This window comes from Molothrus aeneus, chromosome 8 (assembly GCF_037042795.1).
Source record: "Molothrus aeneus isolate 106 chromosome 8, BPBGC_Maene_1.0, whole genome shotgun sequence".
NCBI lineage: Eukaryota > Metazoa > Chordata > Aves > Passeriformes > Icteridae > Molothrus > Molothrus aeneus.
In genome coordinates this window covers 24,610,350-24,622,745 of record NC_089653.1, presented here as the reverse complement: position 1 = coordinate 24,622,745, position 12,396 = coordinate 24,610,350, and positions in this window count along the sequence as shown.

The following is a 12,396-nucleotide window of genomic DNA, read 5'->3' as shown; positions in this document are numbered from 1 at the left end:
CCTGTTGCAGGAATAACAGATTTGCTTCAAAACCTGGCCTCTTGCATGACAGGGTGACAGTGAGGATGTCATCTGACAACCCCAGATCTGCACAGTCTATATCCAAGAATAGAAATGGAATAGTTCAACGCAGTATCCATTACAGGCTGTTTTAATCCCTGATCTAATCCATTATGATCTGCTTTAATCCCCACCCAGCTGCAAACATCCATTCAAAGAAGCAGGGGTTGGTGTTATATTCTGTCGGACCATGTTGAGTTTTAATTGATGTAGAGAAAACCATATGCCCTAACACCAGGCAATGCAGAGGATTTCAAAGTAAGTAAGTAAATGTTCCGGAAGGCAAATTATGGCACAAATACAAAGTAGCAGAACATTCCTATAACCGAGGGGGAGCTGAGTTCAGTTAAGGAGAGAAAAGCAATTGGGGGAGTTATGTTTGTTTGGAGGGGGGTGATTTGGATGGAAGAAGACTAATGACACTATCTAAAGAAAGAAGCAAATAGAGCCTGGCAATTGCCAAAGCCTTCAAAAGCAGCATTGATTATTTGGGTCTGGTTTTTTTTCTCCTTTCCTATTATATGAATTTAATGTGGGAAAAAATAATTATGAAATGTTAAATTCTATCACACATATCAATAACTTCATCATCACTGCCTCTGCTGTTGATTGTAGACCTGCTGCCCAGTACACCAGCCCTTCTGTTTTGCCCAGCTCTGCCTATCATTGCTCCATGTCCCTCTCCTCCAGCAGGATTGCACACACCCAGAGCGTGTCTCCCAGTCACTATCTCTCCAGGAAATTTCTGAGTGGGAGCTGGAACATGAAAGAAAGGAAGAAGGGTTAGGTAAGAGATCATAAGAGGAAAATTTAGAGAGGGGGGGGAAGAAATTAATGTCCCAGCTATACTGCACTCTTTTCACACACTCACATCCTCCCCTGAAGGTCTCCTGCACTACTCAAGCCCTCCCAAGGGAGGAAATCCCACACATACTAAAAGAAAAATCAATGCTTGCTCCAGTTAACTTTAACCTATTTATTATGTGTGAGACCAGTCACTGGAAAACAAAGCAGCTCTGTGATAATGCTGTCTTGTTTACCAAGGAAAAGCCTGAATCTACCTAAACAAAAATCATTAAAAGCTGAAGTATCCCTGTACCCTCAGACAAAGTGTCACCTGCAGGCAGGGCCTCCACCATTTTTGCTGGTGCAGTACTACCCCATTATAGGACAGATTTTCTCTGAGCACAGCCAGCCAGGGTGTGCAGCAGACAGTCTGACTGAAGCACAGCAGGCCCGTGGCACTGACAGACTTGCTGCAAAGCTCCTGAACAGGGGCTGCAGAAAACTCTGCAGATGCTGCAAGAGAGAGTCCGGTTTCTGCACTGAGTGATGAAGTGGGAGTCCAGCAGCCCAGTGCAGCAGCCAGAAACACAGGTACCACATAGCAGCACACCAAGGGAGGTGTTTTACACAGCCTGGATCAAGGGATAGTGGCAGGACACTTGATCTCAGCTGATCTTGGAACAGGGTCCTCACAAAGTGGATCCCCTCACTGCATCACAGCACCAGTCTCTTTGATCAACACCACTGACAGTGCCCCAGAGCAGGAGAGGGAGCCACAAGCCACACTGGGAGTGCAGCAGGTAGAGGCTTAGCAGAGTGAAGAACCCTTTCTGAGAATCTACCTCAGGCTCCCCAGCATGAGCAGATGTCATGTCAGGTTTGGTGACCAGCTTGACTGCATCCCTCCTTTTGATTTTATCTATCTGCACACCGTATCTGTGGGAGACAGAAAAGCCCCTTTCCTTTAGGGATGCTCAAACAGCTGCACTCCATCCACTGAAAGGCTGCCCAAAAGGTGCACAACCTGCACAGTGCAGGTAAGAGACTCAGCAAGACACAGAGCAGGCAGGGGTGTTTTCAATTTTCTGGGGAAATTCAGCAGGTTTTAAATCATGTTTCTAGTTAATGTTGGGCTTTATTGTTCATCTTAAAGCCAAGATAAGAAAATCCCCTTCTGCTGATAATCAGCATCTTCAAGAATGCCAAAGAGCTTATCAGAATGGAATGAGTGCACAGATTTGCAGCATATACAAAGATAAATTGTGCAGCACACAAGTTCACGGTATTGAATTCACTGTATATTGAAGATTCCATATATTTTTATCTTAGAGATTCTAGTCAGAAATACAGGATCTCCCATCTCCCAGATTTCAAATCATTTAGGACCACAGTGAAATACTGGACTTTCAGAAGCATTTGCCAAGTTTTTGAAAATATGCTCCTTTGCATTACTTAGAGAGCTCTGGATCGGGACATTTAAACCTTCATCCCCTCTTTGTCTTCTGAATTCAATGAGCTCATCTAAAAGCTGGGTCCAACTATGCCACATATGAAGAGAGGACGAATAATGGCTTTAGATGTTACAATATCTAAGAATACTCTATGAGTACTGAGATACCCCATTTGCAGAAAAGCTGATTAAAACCAGAAATATGGCTACTGTTCATTAGATCATTGATTCAGGAAGACTAAATGACCCTCATTTTCCTCCCTGTCCCAAGGTGTGTCTCAGTCTTGCAGGTTCCCTGAAGAAAAGGAATCTTCCTTACTGTTAGAAATGTTGCGCACCTGTCATCAGCTTTTCATTTCTGGTTGTTAATGAAGCCTCATGCCTAAGAGGGTTTAGGATTGGCTTTACAGCCACCAAAAGGGAGAGCACAAATGCTGCCTTACTGTGCAAAGACAGTCTTTGTGAACATGTAGCCTCCCCTATGCTTGTTCCATTCCTGCAGAAACAAGACAGAAAAATGACAAAGTGCCTTTTCCCATCCCACAGAGCACACACTGGTAGAATGAGGCTGACATGGTCAGTGACACAGCAACAGTTCTCTCTCTCTCTAAGACTCTGTTCCCTCCCCAGTTACCTTTTTCTATTTTTTATCTTCTTCCAGACAAATCTTTCCTTCTTCCACTCTTCCCTTCCCCTAAGTTTGAGATAGACTTAGAAGGGGAAGGAGCTGGTATTGTTTCTCCTCTATTCAAGCTACAAAGTGATTTCTCTGTGTGCGAGTGCACAAAGGCAGAATTTTCTTAGCAAGCTAGAGAGAAACAAGTCTGGCAGCAACCCCAGCTTTGATGGTGGGACTTCACAGGAGGATGTTCAACCTGCAACAGCTTGGTGCTCTTTTCTCCTCCACAACAAACACCATCTTTCAAGATTCTCACCTATGGCTATTTCCTTCCCTTCTTTTAAGAAGAACCCCAAACAAGAGAGAAATTGAACTACAGCACAGAGGAAAGACTTTTTACTAGTCAACATGAAGGGAAGCTTGTATACTTAGCACAGAAGAAACAAATCAAGAAGGAAATAAAGAAAAATAACGCAAAACTACAGCAGTAGGTAGCTGGCTGGAGGCAGGTGTTTCTTACCAAGCCAGTCCTGGCAGTCCCCAGATATCCTGTGCACTGAATCAGCAATAACTAACTCCTAAAGGAGTCAGGTTGAATCAAGTACCATGTAAACAGAGATTGAAACATTCTGAAGGGGGGAGTCTCAGGCAAATGTGTGCTCCCAGCACCTCTAAGACATGAAGTAGGAGAGAATTAAGTGGCAGCTTTTACAGCCTTTGCTAGACTGTCTTGGCCAATAGCTTCAACTCACAGGGGACCAAGTGAAGTTTCACACCACCAAAGGAAATTAGGAAAGATAACACCATCCCCACAAAGAGAATAATGCGTGCAGTGTAATGAATTCTGGCTGGCAAAGGCCAGGCATCACAGGTCTATGTATTTCCATGATAAAAACACCAATTACGAAATTAATAATTATTTAAACTTTAGCGATGCCTAGAGTTCCTGTCAGGCTCCAGGTAAAGGCCTGAAAATGCAGCAAGGAGACAATCCCCTTTCTGAAGTTTAGGTTATTACTTGAAAGCAGGGAACTTGTGTGTTGTTTTCAAGACAGACTGAAAATGAGAATAGTTAAGGAGATTGATCTTTACAAAATAAAAATGTACTGGGGCAAATCAGGGAGTTTGTCTTGGAAAGGAGGAGGAAAACCTGCGCAGGGATTTATTGCAATGCAAAATCTGTCACAGGCAAGGGGTGGAGAGGCCAAAAACCTGAAAGGTTTGGGAAGGCTCAAGGGAACCTCTTCCCTTGAAAGACCACCTGACCACATTTTTACTCAGAGTGTATTTATTCTGTGTTCTACCAAGTGATTTAACAGCTTCCTCTTTTGTTGATGGTTTGAATCTATTCCTTCTATTCCTTTGAAGCTATTCCTTAGCTTTGTTGCAGATGTCCAGGTTCCAGGGCAGTATTGCAGAGACCACCCTTGTCTTTTCTCCCTTTTCTGAATCTGCCCAACACTTGGCAATTTCAGAGGCACTCCCAAGCAGAGGAGCAATCTCAAGAGGGTTAAAATTCAGGGACACAAATGAAAATGCAATGAATAAGTCTGCCACATAAAAGATCCTGATGCTCATGATACAATCTGCAAGGGGTGAACGTTTTTCTTTGGGCTTCTTGTGCTCCACGGCTGCGATAACGCGCGGCAATATCGTTAGCATTGATTTGCTGCAAGGTGCGTGTTCTACATCTGCAAGCTACCAGGGGAAATGGAGGGAGGCTCTCTCCTTGAAAGGCTGCAATTACTTAATTATCCAAGGAAAATGACATGCAGATTTAACAGCACAGGGAAGGGTTAGGACTCACTTCCCCCATTCCCAAAGAATACAGAACAACGCTTCTCTGCTACGTGATCTCCATGCAAAGCTAATGCTCCTGGTTTGCTATTATTAATTACCCAGCTCCTATTCACTGGAATTCAGAGGTGTTGATACTTTGCATCACCCCCAGCTATGCTTGCAATTCATAAATCATACTGAGAGGAGTTGCCAGGAGAGGAGAGGAAATACTAAAGGAAACTTGCAAGCATCTCTGAATAGGCAGCTGCTGCTCAAAGAGGCTGCATCCTCTGCACAGAGTCAGATGTAAACCAGGATTAGAGCTACAAGACAGCAAGAGACATGCCAAAAGTGGGCAGGCAAGACAAAGAAACAATGCATTCAGACAGAAAAGGTAAAGGAAAGCAGATGGCCCTGGGGATTAACCTTTCATCTTCACATCCACAGGCTAGATCAGATCAGATGGTCTGAGAAAAGCTCAAAGGCTCTATTATGATTATTAATCTGGAAGAGATTGACTGTAGTCCAAACAGAGAGAAAGGTAGCAGTTCTAATGTTCAAGCCAGCACTGATTTCCCTTCCCCTGGAATTTGAAACTTCTTTCCCAGTTTTCCATTTGTAAAATAGATCTGAAGTTGCCTCACTATATGAAAGGCAAAATTCTGAACAGGGTTTTGGCCATCCCACACCTCCTACCTCTTTATACAGATATACGTTCCACAGGAAGTGCCCACTCCCCTGCTCGTCACAGTGGCTGTGCTGAAACTATTGTGTCCTTTTTAAGCAATTGAGAAAGGTAAGTTTGATTCCCAAGGGATTTCTCTCCTAAGCCAGTTAAGAGACTGATGACCACACCTTGTTATTGACCCCACTCAGTTGCCCTCTGGCTGGTACCAGAACAACATGGAATCAGATGTGGATGAAAAAAAACCACCAGGTGGGGAGCATCTGGACCCAGATTTATCCTTCTCTGTGAATGCTCTCCATTCACAGCATTGCCTTTTTGGGTTGGTTTTTCCTCCTCTTTTCAAAAATAATTTCAAAGTTACAAGCAGTTGATCCTTGAAAACAAGGTTTGTTGGAAAGCCCTTCTTGTAGGGCTCACAAGGTACCTCAAGGAAAAAGAGAAACTTAAAGGCACACAAGGCCTTCATTTGGCCACACAGCCTCTCAAGTTCAGTTTTCTTATTTTGAGGGAAGGAAAGAATCCGCTTCTCTTCCCTCCTTTCTGCATTTTGCAGTTTAACCCTGGAAGTTATTAATTCCAGTATTCTATAATATAATGAAGGGGAAAGGGGGCAAAACAGGGTTAAAATATCATCTTCAAAGACCACTGATATGAAATTCTGAAATACTGAGATTTCCGGTCTCAGTGAAAATCACAGAAAAGAGAGATAAAAAAAATCACAAATACCTTAACAGAGGTAATATTCTCTTTAAATGTTTAATTTTTTTAAAAGATTTTTTAAACAAGGTTTTTTATTAGATGAAATCCTGAATTATTGAGTAAATTTTAGAAATAGCAGGTTTAGCCTGACACTTTGCTTTCCACAAGTGGATTTCTCATTACCACCATAATAGCATTTTTATGTTGCAATTAACTTTTCTCCTCCCAGACTGAAGGGAATATTTCTTATTCCTCCTGCTAGACTTTCCTCCATATTCTCTTCATCACTGCATTACCAGCATAGGAGATTCAGAAGTACTTTAAGCTGGCAACTAAAGAGTTTTTTCTGCTTAGGTCTGTCATTGAGGCCCACCTTTATCACACAAGCAGACACAGGAGGGAGCTCAAGCAACCCCATTCACACTGAGGTTACGTGTCTTCCTGCAGCAGCTGAAGTGATTTTATACCTCTAATTCTCAAATCAGGGTTTCTTTAGGTCTTGGACTTGGATTTCCACACCTGCCAGAGAAGTCTCCTTTTTTTAGATAGCAAAACAACTGATATGTGCTCCCTGCATACCAGGAAAAGAAAAATCTGTATCAGTGTTGGCTGAGCTGAGACCAGAGGGCTGAAATCTTTGCTCCCCAGATGTGGCAGATGCAGATGTGGCTGCACACACACCTGCAATGTAACACTGCTCTTAGCACTGCTGGCTGAACCCTCAGCTGCCTTTTCTGTTTGCTCTTGCTTGTCTACTTCTTTCCTCTTGCTAGACCTCACAAAGAAAACCCTAGGAGTTTCTCTTCTTTAGCTTCCTCCTATTCTGCCTAAGCAAAAGACATCTCCTGGGGAACAGGGAGCAGGAATTCCTTCTCTTCAGAGATTTTTTTTATTTGTGCAACCACCAAGACAAATCTCTTGATAGTAATGCTCATTTACCCTTTATAATCCTTTCTACAACAGATTTCATCCCCCTTATTTTGTCTCCCTTTCCCATTGCCCTTAATAGGAATATTCCATGGAATCATGAAATGGTTTGGATGGGAGGAGACCTTTGAAGGTCACCTGATTCCAACCTGCCTGCCATGGGCAGGGACACTTTCCATTAGACCAGGTTGCTCAGAGTTCCATCCAACCTGGCCTGGAACACTTCCAATTATGAGGCATCCAGAGCTTCCCTGGGGAACCTTGCCAGTGTCTCACCAACTTTCATAATAGAAAAATTATTCTTTATGCTCAATATGAAATATCCTCTTTCAGTTTAAAACTGATGTCCTTTGTCCTGTCATGACAGGTCCTGGTAACGAGCCTCTCCTGTCCTATAAATCCCCTTTATGTACTGAAAGCCTTCCTGAAGCCTTCCCTTCTCCAGGATGAACAAACCCAACTGTTTCAGCCTTTCCTCACAGGACAGGTGCTCCAGCCCTCTGATCATTTTTGTGGCCATTCTCTGGACTTGTTCCAACAGGTCCATGCCTTTCCTAGGCTGGGTGTTCCAGAGAGGGACACCATACACCAGGAGGGGTCTAAGAGAGCAGAAACAAATGGGCAGATTAACCTCTCTCTGCTGGCCATGTTCCTTTTATGCAGGTTGGCTTTCTGGGCTGCAAGCATACATTACCATCTTATATCCAGTTTTTTAGCACCAAAATAAAAATATTTGAAAGTGCCTCTTTAGCCCAAGTTCACAATCCTCATTAAAAATGAAGCAGTGCATGAGAATCCAAAACAAATTCTTACAGGCACCTAAAATTAATTCACTAAAGGGAGAATCAATAGCCATAGCCCTCAGCAACTACTGTCACCTGTTTCCACATCACACACATGAGGTCAGGGAGCCCTGGAGGCAGCTGACACAATTAAATGAAGATTTGGATCAAATCATCTCCAAGTCAAACAACTGTGAGCAGACACCAAGATAAAATGTTTGCTCATTTGCCAGAATATGGCCAAAAATAATTTTATTTTGGCACATATTTCTATAAAGAATAGAATAGGCACTGACAGTGTGGTCTATTATTCTAGGTTTTCCTTCTTTCTCTAACATCAGCAGTGTCAGATAAATTCTAGAGAAAAAGATAGTTTTGTTCTACTTTTTACAAAAGAGGTTTTGGAGGATGTGATTATTTACTGTGTTTCTTTGCAGTCTTCACACTATGAAACCCAACTTAGGCATTTTCTTTGCACGCCAAAGCAATAGTGATCTGTAACAGCTGCAGCACCAAGAATGAACCTGGATGCATTATAAGAGCCCAGAAGAAATCAAATGTCCAAGAGGACTTCATTAGATGTAAGGAAGCTTATTGACTTTTCTCTTCTTCCTTATTTCCCTAATTTCTGCTGCTCATGATGGATGCAGGGATGTGATTATTAGCAACTTTTTGCTGGGATGCACTGGCTGTTGCTAGTTGTCCTCTCTCCAGTTAGACCCATACAGAAATCCCCAGCTGCTGCATTATCTTTCGCACTTCTCATAATTTGCAAGGAGAGATCATTCTTCATTTGAGGGGAGAAAAAAACTGGTTTGATTTAATTTTTCATTTCTCCATTTCCCTTGTATCTAGAGGCCCAGTTTTCTAAAAGGCCTGTTTTTCTGCATTGAGATGGTGGTGTTTTACATCCCTGAAGAGAGCAGACATTCCACATTACTGTCTGAGCACACTCAGTGGGGTACTGGAGTGCAGAATTCTCAGTCTGTTCCTCTGCCTCATTCATTACTGAGCAAATACCTCCACAATGAACCAGCAAGTTGGCAACCCCATCTGCTCTGAATACACCCAGAGGAACCAACAGAGTGTGTATGGCATTCCTGTCCCCTTCTTCCAGCACATCCCAGAGGGCTTTGCAAACTGCATAAGTCTTGAATGGGAATGCAAGTTATACATTGATTTTTTTTCAAATTACTCAAAGGATTTAAAGTTAGAACAGGCTCAGCTGGGCAACTATAATAGTGTCAATGGCAAACTTAGCTAAAAAACCCAGAAATCTTGGTGCTGTTCTGCCTTCTGGTCAGGTCTTCTGCACCTTAAATTCATTTCACTCACTGCTCTGAGCAGAGGTCTGAAACTTATTTTTGACAGGGACTGCATTTCACCTCTAAGGGGAATTTCTCCTTATTTGTATGCTTCCTTTCCCAATTCTACTGCCTCAGAAGTCTCATTCTGTCCCAGACCTGCATATTGGCTTTCCACAACCCTCCTCATCTTGCATGGTGCATTGATCTGTTCTTGCTGAGACTGAAGGACACAGGTGCCTGCAGGAGTAGCATTTATGCTGGTTTGCATAGCAATGATTATAAAGTAAGTACAATCAGCAATTCCTTTGCAATATCTCCCAAGAGAAGCAATATTAAAGCCTAGATTGTTAAAATACTCTCACTTACAAAAGGGTTTCATACTGGAAACATCTTTTTAAAACATCTGGGCACTGCTATTTAAATACAAACTCCAGTCCTAACCTGGAGACACTGAAGACTGAACCAACCAGGATACAGTGTAAATAAAGCCATTTCATGACCACACAGTTCCCTGCCACACAGAACCACCTCCAGCCTCTGCTCACCCTTGTTCACCGAGAGAAGTTCACTTCTCTCTTCCAGAGACAGCACATCCAGACACGCAAACCCCTGAAAAACCCAGCAGGGACTGCTGCACTCTGCTGCCTTGCAGGATGCTCAGGGCACCTGCCCTGACCTCCCTGATTGTCACAAGAGCCACAAGGGAAGAGCAGTTCTCTCACAGCCACAACAGCAGGGATATATCTGCCACCTGACTTCAACTCTTTTCTTTCTTATAGGGAAGAGATAATGCAAGGGAACCAGAGGAAGGTGAAGAAGGAGATGCAAAGAGGAGGTATGTCTGTACTGGAGATCAGAAGCATGAAACTGCTCATTTGGTGCTTCTTTCCTTTTCTTTTCCTTCCCCGAGATTTTCTTTTAAACAGAATTCCCAGATGATGTCTACTTTTTCCTAGCTATTTTTTGTCTGTTTTGTTTCTCTAGAAGAGGAAATAAAGCTGTATATTTTCAGCTAAACGATATTAGTTATTGAGTGTTTTGCACTGTTTTTAGCAGAAAGGCTAAATGTTTATTAGAAAATATTTTGACAAAGGAGAAAACTAATTTCCAGCTAGGTCTAGCTGTAGAAAAGGTGAGCATGGCTCACTGAGTCTGTAACTGTATCAAAGGTTTAAAAAGTGCCAATTTAAAATCTAATCCCAGCACCCTTGCATGAGTGGTCCTATTAAAGGGAGAACAAATTTACTTTTTGCCTTCAGATTTATACTGGTTGTCAATATAAGCAAATGAGAATGAAAGAAATTCAGAACCACAGCCTGTTCTAAGCTGCACCACTTCAAAGAAACTCTCCAGGAGTCAAAGGATGTGCTTTTAATTAGCACTGGAAACACAGAGTTGAATCAAGAAAATATAGTTTTTAAGTTAACGAAGGTGGTATTATTTATACACTCCAGCATCTCTGAATCATACAATACATTTCAAAGACAAAAGTTAGGATGCCTCCCTCATTATACACTCATGGTAACTGCTAGGTATGCACTCACCTTCCTTTGATTACTGAGGTTCAATCAAAAAACTTCTCATGGTCACTCTACCTGAACATAGCACTTTGTAAGTATTCCTGCATTTTGGTGATGTCTGTGTGTAAGCATCAAAAAATGATTGCTCAATTCTCAATATTCCACCACTTGTGATATTTCAAAAATAAACAACTCTTCCTCCATTGGGAAATAATATCTAGGCTAAAATAAAATTGTGAAATACTAAAAGAAATCCAGCCTCCTTCATATTAATCTTAAAACATTTATGATAGATCAAGGCATTCAATTTCCAGATCTAATGAGACTTTTGTGCTCTGAGGTAACTCCTCAATTTATAAGGGAGGAGAGTAGATTTCACCACTCCTTGGCCACCTGGCTCAGAAAATCCTTCTCATATTGTGTAATTGCAAAAATGGAAGCCAAAATATTTTTTTGTCTGGTCCTGTCTATGCTAAATCTTCTTAAATCCCCTGCAAAGCCTCTTTAGTATGGACATAAATTACAATCACTCTATGACGCCCTAAGCAATGAACAGGAAACTGGTCTGTGTGAAAATAAAACCTGCTGAGTGACTATCTCTTGTGAAAATCTGGCTTTTGATGACAAGAAGAGATAGAACAGGACAGAAATTGTCTCTGAGTCTTAGAAAATGCGTGGCAGAACAAGATTGCTGACAACATTTTTTGAAGTATACAGTAAGCCTAGCTTTCACATGATAAAATCCACAATAAAGGTGGTCAGTGTTAGAGTGCATCTTGCATCCATATTTCTAGCCAAGTTGGTTTCTTACTGATGAATAACAATATTGAGGTAAGACCAGTGAAACCCAGAGCAGTAAGCACAGAGTCATGTTTTAAACAGACCAACAGTTCCACTTGAGGATAAGATCACACTACCCATGTGCTTGGTCCTTGAGAACACAAGTTAAAGATCAGGGTCAATCTGTTTGCAATCCTTGTACTTATTCCAGCCAACTTTCACATTGCTCCTGCAAACCAGCCCACACCTCAGTTTAGCAGCCCTCAGACCAATGCACTAAAAAGAGAGGTTCATCCCTCCACAGTCACTCTCCCAACCACACTGCCCCCAGTAACTGCTCTAAGCATTTCCAGGTTTCTTATTTCCTGTTTCCCCATTGGTTTCAACCCTGCATCACAAATTCACAAAGCTCCTGTTGAGTTAACGTCAGAAAAAGGATCTTAGCCCAAAATGGGGTTTTCAACAGTTCTTGGCAGTGGCCTAAATTCAATTTCTTTGAGCAACTGTGACAAAATTTTACCAAAAGCTCTTTTAGGCATATCAGATAACCCCACTCCAACTTTGTATCGGCACTTTTCACTGCACTGCACTTTGCCATCTTCTTCCACTACAAATGACATGTATATTGCAAATAATAGGCAGACTGAAATCCTACACCATTTCTTTGAGCCCTTTTTCTCCCCTCACCAAAATACAGAGACAGCTGAAGAGCACAAAGATATTTATTCTCTCAGAAAGAGCAGCAGTGCTTTTATTGAGTAATGCTGGCTTGGCACTGAAGCTCTGATTAACTCCTATCATGTTAAGTCACGTTGTTTGCAAATTGCCTCCATTTCCCTCCCTCAGCCTCTTCACCAAAAAACCCCAAGAACATCCCACATATTCCAGAAAAAATGGTAGTATCAGTAAAGGAAAAAAATAGAGAAGTTTCATTCTCACTTTTTGAAGGGCACATGTTTCTTCAGAGGCAGAGACAGTAAGGTTTTCATAATGTTTGCT